General features: G+C 38.9%; 1 protein-coding gene across 1 annotated transcript in view; it reads right to left on the reverse strand.

The window, feature by feature from the left end:
• Positions 1 to 17,704, reverse strand: part of FBXL7 (F-box and leucine rich repeat protein 7) — a 373,746-nt gene that overhangs the window by 10,854 nt on the left and 345,188 nt on the right. The window lies entirely within an intron of this gene.

The following is a 17,704-nucleotide window of genomic DNA, read 5'->3' on the forward strand; positions in this document are numbered from 1 at the left end:
TTCCTTTTTATTAACAACCTTCTCTTTGCATTTGAATAATGTGAGCAATATTCTGTTCCTTGAAACCAGAAAGATCACTGGATGAGAACACATGCAGTTTGTAAATCTTGAAGGAATCAAGAAGTCTTTAAAACCCCAGTTGAAGAAACACACTTATTTACTCTCTCCCTCTTTCAATACATATGAGAATGAATTCAGTCTTTATACAAATATGTTTATGCATTACATATTATATACAGATAGGTTTATTTAGGAAGAAATTTTTATTCCCTCAGTATACATCTTATTATTTTATATGAAAATATGTTTCTATAATAATATTAAATTATATAATTTATATTACACACACATACATACGAGAAAGAGAATTTATCTCCAACATGAAAATTTCTTCACCTGTAAAATAAGTGATTGGGCTAGGCAATTTCTAAGCCATTTCCAGCTCTCATTATAGCTCTAAAATTTAAGCAAAAAAAAAAAAAAAATCTGTTCTCTTTCACTTTTCCATATTTCATACCCTGGAAACTAATATTCTTGCCATCTTTTCAAATAACTTCCAGCAGCAACATATAACAGGAATTTTTGATGCCAGAATATCTCTGTTGAGTGTCTATTTGTAGTTTTCTTGCAGTTTTTCTGGTTTCTACTAAGGCAGTTCTTTTCTTTTCATTTGTTTCTTTGTAACCTAACACTGAAAATGACTTGCACATGTTCACACCGCTCATGAGCTCCTTTGAATTATTGCTCTGCACCCCATGTCTGCCTCTTGAAATGCAGACACGGTTTGTGGCTGAGTGTAAATGCCACCTCTTCCAAGAATATTTTCCTGGGGTCTTTGCATATGATCCATTCCCCTTAGAAATCATCATCCTTTGTCATATAGGCATTTGTGAATTTATCTTTTTCTATCATTTTTCTTAAGGTTGTGTCCCTCCCTATGTCCCCATCTCCTTTATCATGTGACTTTGTAGTTCTTCCAAGTCAGAGTGCATTTCTTCATTCCAGCAATACTGGCCTTGGCTGTGTAACTCATTTTGGGAATAATGGTAGAGGAATGCCAATTGTGCACTTGGCCTTGACATTTTAAAAAAAATTATTTTTCGTTGTGGATGGATACAATACCTTTATTTTGTTTATTTATGTGGTGCTGAGGATTGAACCCAGTGGCTCACATGTGAGAGACAAGCACTCTATCACTGAGCTACAACCCCTACCTTGACCTTGACTGGTAATCTTATATGAAAAGAAAAGGCCTGGCTAGCACCTGCTATCAGGATAGGGGAAGATCCATGGGGTGCACAGAACTGGCCTAACCTTCAGCTTAGAGCTAAGATCAGCCCAGCCACCTCAGCTCACCTACTGCCCAAATGAACCACAGACATGAGCTTGAATAACTAACCCTTTTAAGGCACCAAGTTTGAGGGTGATTCTTTACACATCATTACTATGGCAACAGATGAAGGCTATGTCTTCTCTTAAATCAAAAGCTCTTCTGAGACAAAGATGAAGTCCTTTACTTTTCTGTGTCCCGGCAAGGTTTATGGTAGGTGCATAACCAATGATGTGAAGGGAATGAGATGAATGAGAGTATTTCTGTTTTTAAACAACAATGCTAGGGCTGGGGATGTAGCTCAGTGCTAGAGAACTTGCCTAGCTTGTGTGAGGCCTTGGACTCCATCTCCAGCACTTAAAAAATTCTAGTTTGGCATGTAGTTTTCTGTCCCAGGTGGTATACCTGTTGTTTTAAAGCACTCATAAGAAATTTCTCTCTCTCTTCTTCGTTATTAGTGACAATGAATAGTAAATCTTTAAGGAAAACTTCAAACATAAACTAATCATGGATGTCAAAGCCGCCACCCAAACTGCCATGAAACAGACTGGCGACATTGTGTGTATCAGAGAATTGCCTCTGAAGTTTGTGTTCTTCTTAGGCAGGTGAACAACTCGTCTTGGGTCAGCAGGGAAAGCAATCTTAGGTTCTCAGCTCTGACATTTTAGCAGCTGTGAGGGTTCTGAAATCTCTCTGCTGCCTGCCTAGGTTCCATTCATCTTGAGGGAGAAGACACTTAACAGTCCCTGTGGAGACCTGCACAGAGCTAGGTCAATGGAATGAGTATACCTACCCTGCGTGGGGGATGGGGTGGGAGGTGGATTTCTACAACCTGAGTCGTCACAGGATTCACTTTTCTTCGCGCTTTCATTCTGCACTGAGGGGGAAATGCAAATGCATCCAGATTGCTTAGACAGCTGTGCCTTTAGTAAAGATTTTAGTTTCTTTTTTCTTTTTAAATTTGCCAATACCCATACCTGAGCATTAAAGGAATCCACACCCAGAAAGCCATGGCGGCCTCCGTATCTCTGAGATACATTCTGCCCAGGAGGGATTCCGTTACTCCCTGATAGCTCTCCTTGAGAAGCAGGTTTCTCAGCAGGATTCTCAGACTGCTCTGCACTGCTCAGGGTTGGGAGCCTGGCAGATTTCTGCAGGGAAAACTGGAAGTCTCTTTTATCAAGACACACACCAGGATTCACTGGTTACCTTCATGCTTATTTGACAGCAGGTCAAGAATACCCAGAGAACTTTGAAAGGGTATCATTTATCATGATTGAATAAGTAGCACAAAGTAATTAAAAAGCAATAAAGTGATGAGCATCATCTAGAGATATATTACCACAAAATGTCTTTCCTTGATGTTCTCCCTATGTGTATAATGTGTATTTATAAAATTTTAAAAATTTTAAAAATACATGTATATATGCATATATATGTACATGCATTTAATTTTAGAAACATTGTTTTATACATACAATATGCATGACTCATCACACAAGCATCACGGTGCCACTAGTATGATTTGTAAAAACAGAAGAACTATCAAGAATACCAGAATATGTCTTGTACCACGAAAATAGAGCACGTCTTCAAATTCAAAGTGACCATCTCCACCTCAAAAGTAGTACGTTTCCTTTGTGCCAGAGAATGCATAGGTTTTCCTCCACCTCCCCTTTCAAGAACTGGAATCTATGGTTATTGGCAACTGCCACCGGTTTTTCTGAGAGTCTAAAAGCAAGAACCCCTATGCTCAGACACCCAAATACACACTTAGAGTGGAAAGGATCAAAGGCAGGCACTAAGTTGACACAGGCGGAAGAAGACTGCAGCCCTCCTTCTGACCTAATGGCCCTGTGGTATAAGCAGGCAGAAAGTGAACTGCCTGTACTTGAACTTGGTTTATTTTGAAGGTACGGATATATTTTTATACCTGAATATCTATTCCAAGTAAACTTCTGATACCTTTGAGTAAGATCACTGTTTATTTTAATAGGAATAAATAGCACAATACAGCTAAAATACAGTTTAATAATAACTCTGAGAGGATGCTATTGCTAATTTTAACACACTGTACACTTTTGTACACATTTATATAAAAGTTAGACATTCAACTATTTCTTTACCCTAGACGAAATGGTGAGATGCATGAATGGTTGATGGAAGAGTTACACCCTGCCAGGGATTGTTCTTAACAGGGAAAATGAGATTTGCAAAAAGCGCCAAATAAAATATACATGTCCAAAAGTTTTTATCAAGAATCAAATTAATTACTGCCTGCATCATGTGTCCTTAAATTCCAGTATACACGAAAACCTCCTGATCATAATATTTGAAGAAAGGATGTCACTTTCAATATTAGGGAAGGGAATGTCCCAACTCTTAAGGCAACAGTACATGTTCATAACATATTAAAGACTTCTAGAGCGTACACAGGGCAGGTGGCTTTCTAAAATCCACCAAAACCACTGTCATGCCAGTAGACAGTTACTTAGCAAGCTTTTCTTTATCCAGCAACAAGCACATACATTGACAATGGAATCTGCTTACAGGTAGACTCAGTGAATCATAATAAGGCACCACACGAAGGCATTTGGTCAACAATGGGCCACAGACGTGGTGTGGTTCCATGTTTCCATTGCCTAGTGATGTTGTCGTCATCTTGGTGTAAGTATGCTCTGTGATGTTGATGTTCTCACAACAATGACATGTCTAATGATGCAGTTCCCAGGATGCAGCCCTGCAGTCCCAGGGGTGCATGACTCTGTAGTAGGATGGATGGATGAATCCAGGGATAGACACAGAAAAATCTCTCATCTACCAGGGAAAAAAGTATAAAATCTGCAGAAAGCACACTTTCAGTTAGTATCAAATATGAAAATTGGAAAAGATGCTGTCCACTACAAATATGTAAGACCCAGGAAAGATAAAGAGGAACACAATACTGAAGTCATGAAAGTGGAATAGAGGAATTTAAAGGAGAAATAACTACATACTTCTGCAATAGAGGTATTTTGTGGCTTATGTCTCCTAATGGCATTGGAAAACCGGATATATCCAGAGAAAGAAAAAGATACAACAACAACAACAACACACTGATGTCTATGGAAAGATAAACAGAATGGACTGTGAGGAACATTCTGGATAGGGAACAAAAGACAGAGGAAGGATTACAATTTTGGTATTAAAATTGAGTAAATTGTGCTGCTGGAGTCTTGGATTACAGAGGCAGAAAAGAGGTAGTTCATGCATTCATTGCAGGATTGAACATGTTGTTATCCTGCCTAGTTGAGGTCTAGGAAGGGAGTTATTGCATTTGACTAGATTATAAAGAAAATACTCCTGGCCTGTCTTCTTTCTTTATCACAGTCCTAAGAAATACTTTCATGCCATAGACTCTGACATCTGCAATTTCTTGTAATCCTTTGAGGAGAGAGAAAAATGACTACATTTGAGAAGGCCCCTGAATCACACAAGTCAGCACAGTAAAGGATAGGAAAGTTTGTATATGTCTCAGGGGAAAAAGTCATTTTTCCTAAGTTAAGATGAAGACAATGAATATAGAATCTCCCAGTGGTGGTCAACTTTTAAATTAAACAACAATTTTTGGTAAGCTTTTGGATTTTCTCAAAATGAATATAATATTTGTTGGACACAATAGTGATCCTTAAGTCAAATAAATATAATTGCACTTTTAGAGATTCTGATACATTCATCTGTTGACTAAAACCTAGTAAAAGTGAATTCTTTAAAATTGAAGAATTTCTGGTTCCATTAATAACTTTAAGTATCTTAAAGTATGTAATCTGTGTGGGAAAACTGTTTTGTATTCTTTAGTGACTTTAAATGTGTAAAGAATATTAAAAAAGAATAGCTGTCTTTTTTGGGAGAAAATGCTTATGACTTTTTTTCTCATGGTTTCAAAAGTCCTGGAAATTTTACATCTTTAGTAATTACAGTACAGTATCAAAAATATTCAAGGCATCTCCTACACACATGCTTATTAGCCACATTTTTTTCTAACTAGCAAGCTCCCCATTTTGTACAAGTTTTTATTTTCAAACCACTACTATTTACACTCCAGGAAGTCTATTTACATTACCCTAGGCTTTAAAGTCAAAATTTACAAAGCTACCCTGTCTTCCCCCGCCCCGCTCCATTACCAAAACTTTTTTGCAAGATGCTTTCCATTATAAGTTGTCTTTCTCCTCAAGAACTATTGCCATAAAAAGCAAGGTTCCTTTTCTTAGCTTAAACTCAAGCTTAAAAAAATACATCTCTAAAACCTTGCTAGTGAGAAAATAATATGCTGAGCGATCTCTTATCTTCTTGTTTTATTTCAAAATATTTTCTTTTAATGTGGTTCAGATCACATGCACAATCTAGAACTCACTTAAGGCACAAGTTGCTCTGGTAGAGATTTATGTAGAGAAGGTTAGCCTTGCATTTTACTAGGAAGGAGTTCCCTTGAGGACTGAGGGGTTCTTGCATGAAATGTCATCTGAAGGTGGTACCTGCAGGTCGAGATGATGGCTAAGATTCCTGACCAAGGACAAAACACCTGCTCTGCCAGTCACTGGACCAGCCCCATATGGCCAGCACTGTGGGGCCTGACCTCATCTTCATGAGGATGATAGGGCTTCTCTGACATTGGCCCATTAGATGTCCTGCAATGCCCAGCTCTTCATTTATGCCTGAATACCATTTCCCCAGCCCCTTTCAGTGTCCAGCTCTGCTCTGAACTAAGCAAGAATCCTGTTTTGCCTTAAGCTCTTCTAGAAGGGGATGTTCACACTGATAAGGAAGTTGTAAGTCACATTGCTCCAAAATCCATGAATAAAATCAGTGAAATGTATAGGATGGCTGCTTTGGATTTCACCCGCAACTGGAGTATTTAGGAAACATCTTTAAGGAAATTTATGCCTGACAAAAGATCAGGTGATCTCAGGAACTATCTGAATTCTAAGTTGTACATCACCAGATTCCTGTGGTTTCCCTTGTGCTGAAATGATGACTTCTTAGGACCCTCCTTTTTCCTATTTGTAAAAGGGAAAAGGGAGGAGACTTTATACTATTTACTCCTCAGTGGAAAGGATGATTCTTCATCCCTAAGAAAGCACTACCACTATTAGAAGCTTCCTTTTTCATGAAGCAAGAGGATAACGTCCTGTGGTTGAACATGTTTTTGGACTCTCTTAAAATATTTGCTAGTCCTCCCCTACCTTAATCAAAAGAAAACAAGCCTCAGGTTCAAAGTCCTTGGCAGGGAGCAGTATTTAGCTAGCATTTAACTTTTTATTTTATTTTATTTTTTTAGTGATCATTGTAATTTATTTTGTTTTAAAATCATCACCTATTTATGATTAGTGATACTGATTTTCTAAGTAATATAATGCTATAATACTTGATTTTTAAATAATAAATTAAGTGAACTTTAAAAATATTAAATGCTTATAACCCACTGGTGGTGGGTAGATATGGCAACAATTATGAGAGCAGAATTTAAATGTCTTAAATTTAGGGGGACATTGTTGAGGTGGAAAGTTACCGAAGATAGAAAAACTTGGGGTCCTCTCCACTTTCTACTGTGTGAAACTTGCAAGTCATTGAAACCTCATGAGCCACAAATTCCTTTTTCATAAACTGGAAATAAATCCACCCACTTCACAGAGTAGTTCGCCAAAGTCTTTGAAAAGTGATATTATCATTAGTAGAGACATTTAAAAAATTATACAACTTCTACTGAGAACTTCATGGGAAAGAAATTCTGGGACCTCCTGCAAGGGACAATGTTTTGAGAGTATATCATTCTAGGTTCCTTGGAATAGCCACTTCTTTGTAAATTCCTTAGTATTGTCCCCATAAGCCTTTGAGATGTCTTTCATGTCTGGGGGTAGGGGAAGATAAAAATGTTCACAGAATGTGGTCATTGCATTGGTAAAAAGTATTGAAATTGTGCAAATCTTTTCTCCTAGGGTGTTTAACAAAATTTCTTTTTCCATGGCATGGTGGACTGCTTTCTTCTTGAAATTTCTGCTGTGCCTTTTGTGACCTTATTCTCTCTTCCACTACTCCTTCTCCTCAGCAGCGATCTGCTGATCCTCTTCTGTGAGGGGCTACTTAAATATTGGTGTTCCCAAAGAGTTTCATCCTCCTTTTGCCTCCTGGTACCTGGTTCTCTCTGGGAGGGCTCAAGTACTCACAAGGCCTCAGCAGGTGCCCATATGCTAATGATTCCTGAAACCCAATGTCCAGGCCACCCAAGCTCTCTCCTTCTGTATCTGTCTCCCTGTTGAAGATACACGTCCAACTACCTACTAGACGAACTGCCTACTAGTGTATTAGTCAGCTTTTCATCACGGTGTCCAAAATACCTGACAAGAACAACTTAGAAGAGAAAAATTATTTTGGGCTCATGATTTCTGAGGTTCTGTCCATGGGTGGACAACTCCATTGCTCTGGGCCTGAGGTGAGGCAGAATATCATGGAGGAAGGGTGTGATGGAGAACAAGCTGCTCAGCTCATGGCAGGCAGCAGGGAGGAGGAAGGAAGAGAGAGGAAGAGAGAGGAATGGGGTTGGGGGGAAAGGCAGTGTGCCAGGGACAAATATACTCTTCAGGGGCATACCCCAAGTTACCCACCTACTTCCTTCAGGCATGGCCAACCTGCTTATAGTTATTTCCCAGTAGTCCATCTGAATTATTAATCCACTGAATGGATTAATCCACTAGACAGGTTATAGGTCTCATCATCTAATTATTTCATCTCTAAACATTCCTGTACACACATGAGTTTTCTGGGGGACAATCTCATATCCAAACCATAACCAGTAGCCTTTAGGCACATGTAGCTATTGGAAATTAAATTTATTATATTAAATTGAAAATTCAGCTCCACAGGCACACTAACCACATTTCATGCATTCAGAAGCCGTATGTGACCACAATGCTACATTAGTCTTCTCCCTGTAAGACTGTTGTATCTCCAGTGCAATATGTACAAGGGTGAACTCATCAATATATTTGCACAACTTTTTCTGCTTAAATTCTGTATTATTGATGGTCATATCACTCCTCGCACGTTTTCCAAACTGACCCCCTTAGAATCCTCTTGAATCCATGTCCTTCACTTTGGCTAGCCAGGTCTCACTCTGCTTCAACTCTGCACTACTCCAACTTCAGTTCCGGTTCTTCTCCTCTCTCTTTCCTTTCAATACCTCCTTAAGTGATATTCCTGTCTCCATTCTTCCTTCCAATCCTTCCTACCAGTCCAACATCACCTCTACTCTGCTTTTACAGTTAGCTTTCTAAAATAAGGGCCAGTTTTCCCAGTGCCAAAACATTGAATGGCTCTCTTCTTCAGTTATGGGTTGAACTGTGTTCCCTCAAAAAATGTGTTAAAGTCTTAACTCTCAGAATCTATGAATGGGACCTCACTTGGAAATAGTGTCTTTGTGGGTGTGAGAGAGTTAACATGATGGCATACTCAATTAGGATGGGCTCTCGTCCATTACAACGGTCTTCTTATCAGGGAAGAAACCTAGTACGAGAGACACAGGGCAAATGGTAGTATGTATAAAGATGGAGGCAGAAATTGGAGTTGAGACAAGCCAGAGAACTCCAGAGGCTACCAGAAGCTGGAAAAAGGAGGAAAGGATATTGATTTAGGATTTCCAGCCTCCAGAAATGTAAGTCAATACATTTTCTTGTTTTAAGCTTCCTGGTTTCTGGTGTTTTGTTACAGTAGCCACAGGGAACCTTTATTACTTTTTCCATACATGTTATCAAATGCTTACTATGTGCCAGGCGTCATATTAGGCTCTACCCAGGAAATAAATTCTAATTTTTTTAGAGTGTGTTTGGGATCCTTACAAAATTTCTCATCTCCAAATATGCTTATGATCTCTAAGCCCTGAAGCCTGTTGCCCCAGATTAAGTGGTGAACTCTCAGCCATCATTCAAGTTCATGGTAGGACCTCAGTCTTTCTGTCAGGCCTTCCCAGTATTTCCTTGGGGAGCAAACATAACTGTATCCTAACCCTATTCACATAGTGCCTCTCCTCCCAGTTGTGCATGAACACCTCGAAGCCTAGAGCTGAGTGGATCCAGGGTCCTACCTGGATTCAGTCCCCCAGAAACTGTACAAAAACTTGCCAAAGCAAATGCAATTTTCTTGATCTGACAACAAATCCCTTGCAGTTTTCTTTTGCTTGCAGTTAGAAATATTTATTGGAACTTCTAGGAGGAACCACATGTTTTGGATTGAAGAAGGAGTTGGAACATCTTTGTGATTTATCAACATTTTCTACGCAGGCCCTTTGTCTTTGCCCTCCACTTAATTTAGGCTGAGGTAGTGCACACCTTTAGATGAATAATGTTAGTCTGCTCAGAAGATATTTAAAAAGACACATGCACACACACACACACAGTCTCAAGCAGCACACCTCATGCAAGGGCAGTCAGAGCCAAGTGCTTAGTGCTTTGTTCTTCATGACAGCTGCTATAGTAGATTACCCACTTGCCACTCACTGCTCACAACAATGGTACCTGAAAACTCACGATAAATAAGACAGAATAACAGTTTTACCATGGTCCAGAATTTTAAGATCTATTCTATTGAAGTTTAGTTATCTAAGATAGAACAGGAACTTTTTCTCTCTCCCCCAAACTGATTCACACATCAACAGTAATCACCAGAACTGGCTTTTTCTTGACAGTGTGGAAGAGACAGTATTTTCCTATTCCTTCCTGCAGAGAACTTGCCGATAGCTTTGCAAAGCTTGGGAAATGAGCCAGCTCTTGTCTTGGTAAGAGAAGAAACACATAGATTTTCATGAAAAAGCTTGGAATCCATAATTTTCAACCTTCAAGTTGCACTTTATAAGGCAGTCTTAATTGTTTTGCATTTTCAAGTTAGATAATGTTTTTGGTCTCATTTTCCCATGAATAGTTGCAGAATCCCAAAGTTCGCATCTTTTAAAGTGCAGTAGATGGTACAGTATTGAATTTAGATTCTAGTAAAGAGATACTTAAACATTTTCAGTTCACAGCAGAAAACAGGCTCCATAGGGAGCAAGAGTCTAGCTTAGAAATTCAAGTTTCAAGTGAGAAAAAAGAGAAATCTCCACTAAATTTATGACCATGCAAAAGATCAATAATTAATTTGAATGTTTCCAAAGCAAAGCAGATTCCCGAATTTCTAATCATTCAAAAATACATTTCGCTATTGTTGAAACTGTTTACAACAATTTTTAATGCAAATTTATGTATAAAGTATTTATTATATACAAGATACTATTCAAAGAGCTATACAAATATAAACTCAAAAATTTATTGTTCTCATTTGTATTTTTAAATCTTTGTGAAAATCAAATATCCAATAATAGAGAAGCATTTTATTCTATTATTTTTTTTTGAGGGGGAAGGCTACCAGGGATTGAACTCAGGGACACTCAACCACTGAGCCACATCCCCAGCCCTATTTTGTATTTTATTTGGAGACAGGGTCTCACCGAATTGCTTAGCACCTCGCTTTTGATGACGCTGGCTTTGAACTCATGATCCTCCTGGCTCAGCCTCTGGAGCCACTGGGATTAAAGGCGTGCACCACCATACCGGGTGCATTTTATTCTTTCTATATTATCAAACAGAGAAAGAAACAAGTAAAGAAACTTAGTACATTAAGTCCTGTTTTACTTTCTTGCTTCATGTTTCTCTGCCGGGAGGATTCTGGATATAACTTACAGAGGGAGTTCCCTGGGTTTACCACAGTCAGGTTTACAATGTCTCCTTTTCATTTTTACAAACTGGCAATTAGAAATGTTGAAATTGATTCTTGGCTTTCATAAATACACAGAATTCGTTTTTTACGTTTTTAAAGTATTTTTAAAATTTGTACATCTTTAAGGGCTACATTATGGTAATTCAATACATGTATTCAAGGCATAATAATCAAATCAGGGTAGTAAGCATTTCCATCCCTTCAATTGTTAATCATTTTTACGTGTTGAGAACTTTGCACTCTTCTTTTGCAGTCATTTTGAAATGCATCACAGGTTATTTTGCCTAATAGTTACCCTTCTGTGCTAAGGAGGAGCCAGGAGTGACCCCTCCACTCTGTGTTTTCTGCCCCTTCTTGAGCTTCCTCCTGTCCCTGCTCCCCTTCCCAGAGTCTAGGGGGCACTACTCCATCCTTCTTCCACAAGATTGACTTACTGGAGGAACCTCTGCTTGAGAAATCTCCCAGCCATCATCCAGGGCAGAGATTTCCCAAGGAATGAATCCAACACTAACTAACACAAAGAATGGCTTCACAATGGCCCCTGGGTTTTGGGACAGGACTTTTATGGCTGCTTGACACGGACCCAATTCCTGACTGAACATCTAGGTTTTCCAGACTAAAGTTATGCTTGTATTTAGGAATCTCTCATTTTAAATTAATAATAATCTTTTGGAAATTCAGCTGCAGATTAGAACTCAAGGAAACTGGAATACTTCTGGGAAATTTGTAGCAACTGAATAATAGTTGTCTGAGGAATGGGGAACTTATATAAACTTTCCAAAGCACCCACATGCCACAGTCTATGACTTCTAGGTCATGTTCCCAGTACGTATATGAAAGCAACGTAGTGAATCCTACCACCATGTACATCCATAAGAATGGGACTCTACTATAATAAGGTATATTCCATGCTTGTATAATTACATCCGAATGGATTCTGTGGTCATGTGTAACTAAAAACAACCAATAAAAATATATAAAAAGATATCTTGAAGTTCTTATTCTTTTGGATCAATCTCAAAAAATCTATCAAAATGTAAGTTCCTAATTATACAACATGGCATTAGCCAGTATTTAAAAATTTCCACTTATCACAAGACCATTTAAAAAATGCTTGGGGTGGAAGTTTGGAACCAGGAGGAAAGGAAATAGACATTTGGTATGTTGGAGATGATCTCTATTTAAGATCACTTTTCTGAAAAAATTTGCTTTTAGTTTTCTTTTAAGCAAATTCAAGACATACTGAGTCATAGAATAAACAGAATGGTGAATTCTGGTTCATTTATATAGGTATTTCACACATGAGGATGCTTCACTTCTGTTTACAGTTCCAGTTCCCTAGAGGAGGTTATGATCCGACATTGTGGGATTCGGGTTGGGGTTGGGGTAGGAGTGGTAGCATTTGAACAGGCTGGGAATGGAACCCACCACCCAGCGGCTCCATTCCTGCCCTTCCTAATCTTCCCTACAGCTTCTCCCAACCCATATTGGGATGGTCACACTGAGGTGGACCATTTTGTTTATCTTCCTAATTTTAGAGCTGAACTTGAGGTATTTTCTTTCTTTTCTTTTTTTTGGTACCAGGGACTCAACTCAGGAGTGCTTCACCATCAGGCCTTATCTCCAGCCCTTTTTACTTTTTGTTTTGAGACAGGATCTCATTAAGAGGCTGGCTTGGAACTTACAAACCTCCTGTTTCAGCCTCCCCAACTGCTGGGATTACAGGTGTAAGCCACCATGCCCGGCCAGATATTTTGTTTTTAGCAGTGAATAGAGGTTCCTGTTCTGGGCCAGACTGTTTGCAGACTTCTAATGAATAGGTTAGCCTTTTTAGCTAATAAGAAGACCAAGTCTTTTAAAATGGTTCAAAAATAGAAAAAGAAGATGAAAAATGGGATCTTAATCTCAGATTGCAAATAAAAATTTCCATGTTTTATTAATGTTAGCCCATTTTGAAGGGGAAAAAACAGGTTTACAAGATAAAAGCATGTTGCCTCATGCATTAGGACAATAAAAAGATGATTAAAATAGCCCCTTGCAAAATGGTGAATGTGGCTTTTTTGGTCATGTCAAGAGTCATGTGAAAAAAATATAGCTGAATATCCAGGTGATTGAGTATTGTGATTCCTAGTAGAGGAGAGGAGCGTAAGCCAGGATAAATGGCCACATATTTGTATTTTAGCATTCTTCTTTGTCACTAATGTTACTAAAAAGCACATATTGTTTATTGTTTACATCATTAAGAATTAACTTGGCCAAATACAAAGAATGACAAAATAAAGATTTTGTGTTTTTAGGGAAATTTTTAGGCATATCTTAACTAATATTAATGTGCAAGATAACAAACATGCAAGCATACAGCCATAAACTTTTTTTTTTTTTTTTTTTTTTGTCTTACACTCCTGGAAATAATTTGATCTGTGACCAAAATTGTCTTTTATCAGTGGAAACGGTTTTACCTTTTATGATTTGATTTGCATAAAGACCTAGGTAAAATTAGAAGCAATCCATCACAACCATGATCTATCTAGTACCTGATCACACCAAAAATCTGTTTTTGCCACAAAATCCACCAATGGTTTATAATTACCAATTTTAAAGTTTGACATTGGTATCTTATCAAAATAGAGAACAAGGAGCATTGTGTATTCATAGAAGTGTTATGTGTTTTACATGCTTTCACTATGAGTGAGTATACACAATGTCAGCGAAGGGTCTGTTGTAATTTGATTGACAGATAAGCTTGTAAGAACAAATCTGGCTCAAATTTTGGAAATATATCAAAACACAGAATACATTCTTTAATTAGAATCATCAAAAATAATGCTTAAATAGTCTTATGATTTTACTAATAAAATTAAAACACAAAAGCAGGAGAAAATATATCTATGTACATATTGAGATAGTAAACTGATTTCATATTTTCAGCAGCACAATTCATAAAAGCCAAGTTACAGAGACAGCCCAGGTGCCCATCACACACAAATGGATAAAGAAAATGTGGTATCAGTATACATAGGAGTTTTATTTTGCCATACAGAACAAAATTACGTCTTTTGCAGGAAAATGGATAGAACTGGAGAGTGTCATGTTAAGCAAAATAAGGCAGATTGAGAAAGTCAAGAGTCGTGTGTTTTCTATTTACGTGGAAGGTAGAGAGGAAAAAAACCAATGAAAAGAGATCTCATGAAAAAGAAGGAAGACCAGTAGAGCAGAGGACGGAATCAGGGGGAGGAAGGAAGAGAGGGTATAGGGTGGTACTGGGGAATGAAGTAGACCTAGCTATGCTAGGTGCAGGCGTGACTCTATCACAATTCACCCCACTATTATGTTTAATTATAAGGCACCAACAAAAATTTTAAAAACCATAAACTTATTTTTTACAAAAGAAACCTGTACTTACGGAGATCTTGATAAACTAACCTATTGTGCCTTGAAATGTAACACTGTGGGCTATTGTGAAAGTACTGTATCTCACAATGCCAATCTGAAACTTAGATCCCTAAAATAACCTCCAATTCTTTTTATGTCAAGAGACATAAAAAGAAAGCCATTGTCTACCATTTATGATCCTTACATGGACAAAGTGCAACAGATGGAAGACAAAGACAATTCTACTATCCCTGTGCTGGGCTTTGAAAATGTGACTTTCTCCACTAACCCCCCCCTTTTTTTTTTAAGTACTGGGGATTGAACCCAGGGCACTTGACCACTGAGCCACATCCCCAGTCCCTTTTTGTATTTTATATAGAGACAGGATCTCACTGAGTTGCTTAGGGCCTTGCTAAGTTGCTGAGCCTGGCTTTTAAACTCTAGATCCTCCTGCCTCAGCCTCCCAAGACACTGGGATTACAGACATGCACCACTGTGCCTGGCTCACTAACTTGTTTGTAAACACTTGAGTTGGGTGAGAGGAGGAAGGAGCACTCTGGCAATGACTAAGAGGTGAACATCTCCACTCTTCTTTATAGGAGATCCCACAAAAACAATCTCTACTGTTTCTATCTTTCAAAATTACTCAAATCATGTAACTGAAGAAAACTGTGGGTTCCCCGGCCCCTCCCTCTTTTTGAATGAAGGAAGGAGGAATTGTTGCTTGTCAGAAAGACTGTTTTCATGTGTGTATTGAGGCCAGAGACCAGAAGGAGATAAAGCCACATCAATCAAGAAGGTAGTGATCCCCTAGAGGGAATTTGTCAGAAAGCAGGAAGGTGGGCGCCTACGTCAGATTCCAGAGAACTATGCTCAGCCCTGCCCAGCCCCTGCGTTAGAATGGATCTGGAAGGCATGACTGGCCAGACCTTTTAAGAAACACTTCCTTTTCTGCAGAGGCCCCTTTCTCCACTCTCCTGTTCCTCGAATACCATGCTCAGGGTTTTCATGAGCTCTCCATTTCTCAGAGCAGCCTGTGGCTTGGGTGGCCTTCCCTGCTGCAGCAGATTTTGTGCAGGTGGCTCCCAAAGGTCGTGAGAGTGGTGCAGCTGTGCCATTTGCTCCCAACACTTTTTCTAAGAGTTCCCGGGCTCAGTAAGTGGTACGTGGTCACCATCCGTCCGTCTCCCAGGCTGGCCCTTCTTGGGTGGCCCAGACCTGCTTCTCAGAGACTGCATCACCAACAACACTGAAGCACCGTCAGGAGGTGCCTTGCTTCCTGGAGGCCAGAGGAGAGCACCTGAGTCCACTCTCAGGGACTGACGGTGGCATCATGGTCCTGGACTCCGAGGACAGTTCCACCACTGTTCTCTCTTGGGAGGTCTTGGTGAAGAAACCGTGTTGTCACCTCATGCACTGTGCAGAGCCAGCCTGACACCTATTTAGGGGGCCTAAAAAGAAGCTAGCAAGTGCTTTCCTAACGACTGAGTGCTCAAATCAAATGTGAACAAATACGCCATTCAAATGAACCACCTGGGATTGTAAGAGTAGCTTGAAACATCTCATGGCAAGTGGGGTTGTACCCACTACATGAGATCGGGACAGTTTGCTTTTACTCAAAGCATCTGAGTGGCCCCTCCTATATTAAGCATTTGTCTTCAGGCAACATAAAAGCAGAAAATGGCAAAAATGTGCTGGTGAGAACATTAGGCCATTTAGATAATAATAATTGTGTAGACACAGATGCAATTTGGGGCACTTTGTGCTATGAAGACATTAAGAACCCTTGGAGTTTTCATGTTGGGGCATCTGTGCCTTCTAAGGAAAACAAACTGATAACGCCACATCTCTGAACATCCTGTTCCATCCCAAATACTAAACATATGCTGAGAGGAGGAAAAGAGCACAGCCATGTGGAAACAAGACAAGAACATAAAACTGTCGCTGTGTGCTCTGAAGGCAGAGAGAGGGCAAGGAGCACCGAATGGAGAGGCAGCCATGTGGGCCTTCCATGGGAAACCTGGCTGGGGAGGCTCAGTGGGTTACTCAGAGGCACTGTCTGTCCATACTGTCGTCCTACCACTGTTAAAAGTCTGAACAAAGCAAGCTGATTCTTGAAGGATGCAGTTAAATTCCATAGGTACACGCATTCTAAAATGGGTTTTGACATGAAAATCACATTCAGATTAAAGCTCATTAAGAATGAAATCCAATTATTTACATCGATATATGTGTTTTTAGTGCATTGTGCTGGGTATGATTCAAAAATCCTTCTGAGGTGGGAGAAATATCCATGCTGCAGTTCCACTCAGAAGGCTAATATTTTGTATAAAATTTAGTGATATTATCTAACTTTGGCTTTTTCACATTCTTGTTGCTCTAATGTCTTGTGGTTTGCTGACAAAGAATCTTGTGGGGGAAATAAATTATACCTTATTAATCAAAGCAAAAAACTAACCAAAGAGGAAAAATTTGGTTCTTCAAGCATTCATCATTTAGTGCAATATGCTAAATGTCCACATCACTGAAAAGTTGAACCGAATCCCCAAGGTGATGGTATTTGGAGGTGAGTCTTTGGGGGGTCTTGAGCAAGTACAGTACTCATGAATGGAATTGGGGCCTAACAAAGAGATCCCAGAAAATTCTGTTGCCTCCTTCCACCATGGGAGGACACAGTAAGAAGACAGATATCAATGAACCAGAAAGATGGACTATGTGACTTTTAGAATTGGGAACAGACACTGGAGAATCTATTTCTAGAGTGACCACTATGAAATCTACTGCTGACTTTTAATTTTTTTACATGTATTTTGGAAGGTGGGTAGGTTTCTTCTTAATCTTTATGAAGATTTGAGCTTTAAATAAGAGTTCAGAGTGCTCTACACCTAAAGAGTCTTAATTTTAATTAACTCCTTTTCAAAAGTTATTCATCTAATTTGTTTTTAGATTGTGAAGTAAAATAGTTCTAAGGAAACTGCAGGTCTATGAGTTGGGCCAATGAATGCCTACACTTACATATATTACTAGAGGTTGAAGTAACAATGGTTATCTCTTACCTTAAAGCAAATTGTACCCATTTCAATCAATACTAGCTCAGAGTGTTCAGTTTTACAGGCTTATTTATTATTTCATTGGGAATATGTATGAAGTATTCCAGTGTCACTCATAAGATTTTTGTTTATTCAGTTGATTTGTTTTTATATGTTGCTTTGACACCTTTTA

This window comes from Sciurus vulgaris (genome assembly GCF_902686455.1).
Source record: "Sciurus vulgaris genome assembly, chromosome: 6".
NCBI lineage: Eukaryota > Metazoa > Chordata > Mammalia > Rodentia > Sciuridae > Sciurus > Sciurus vulgaris.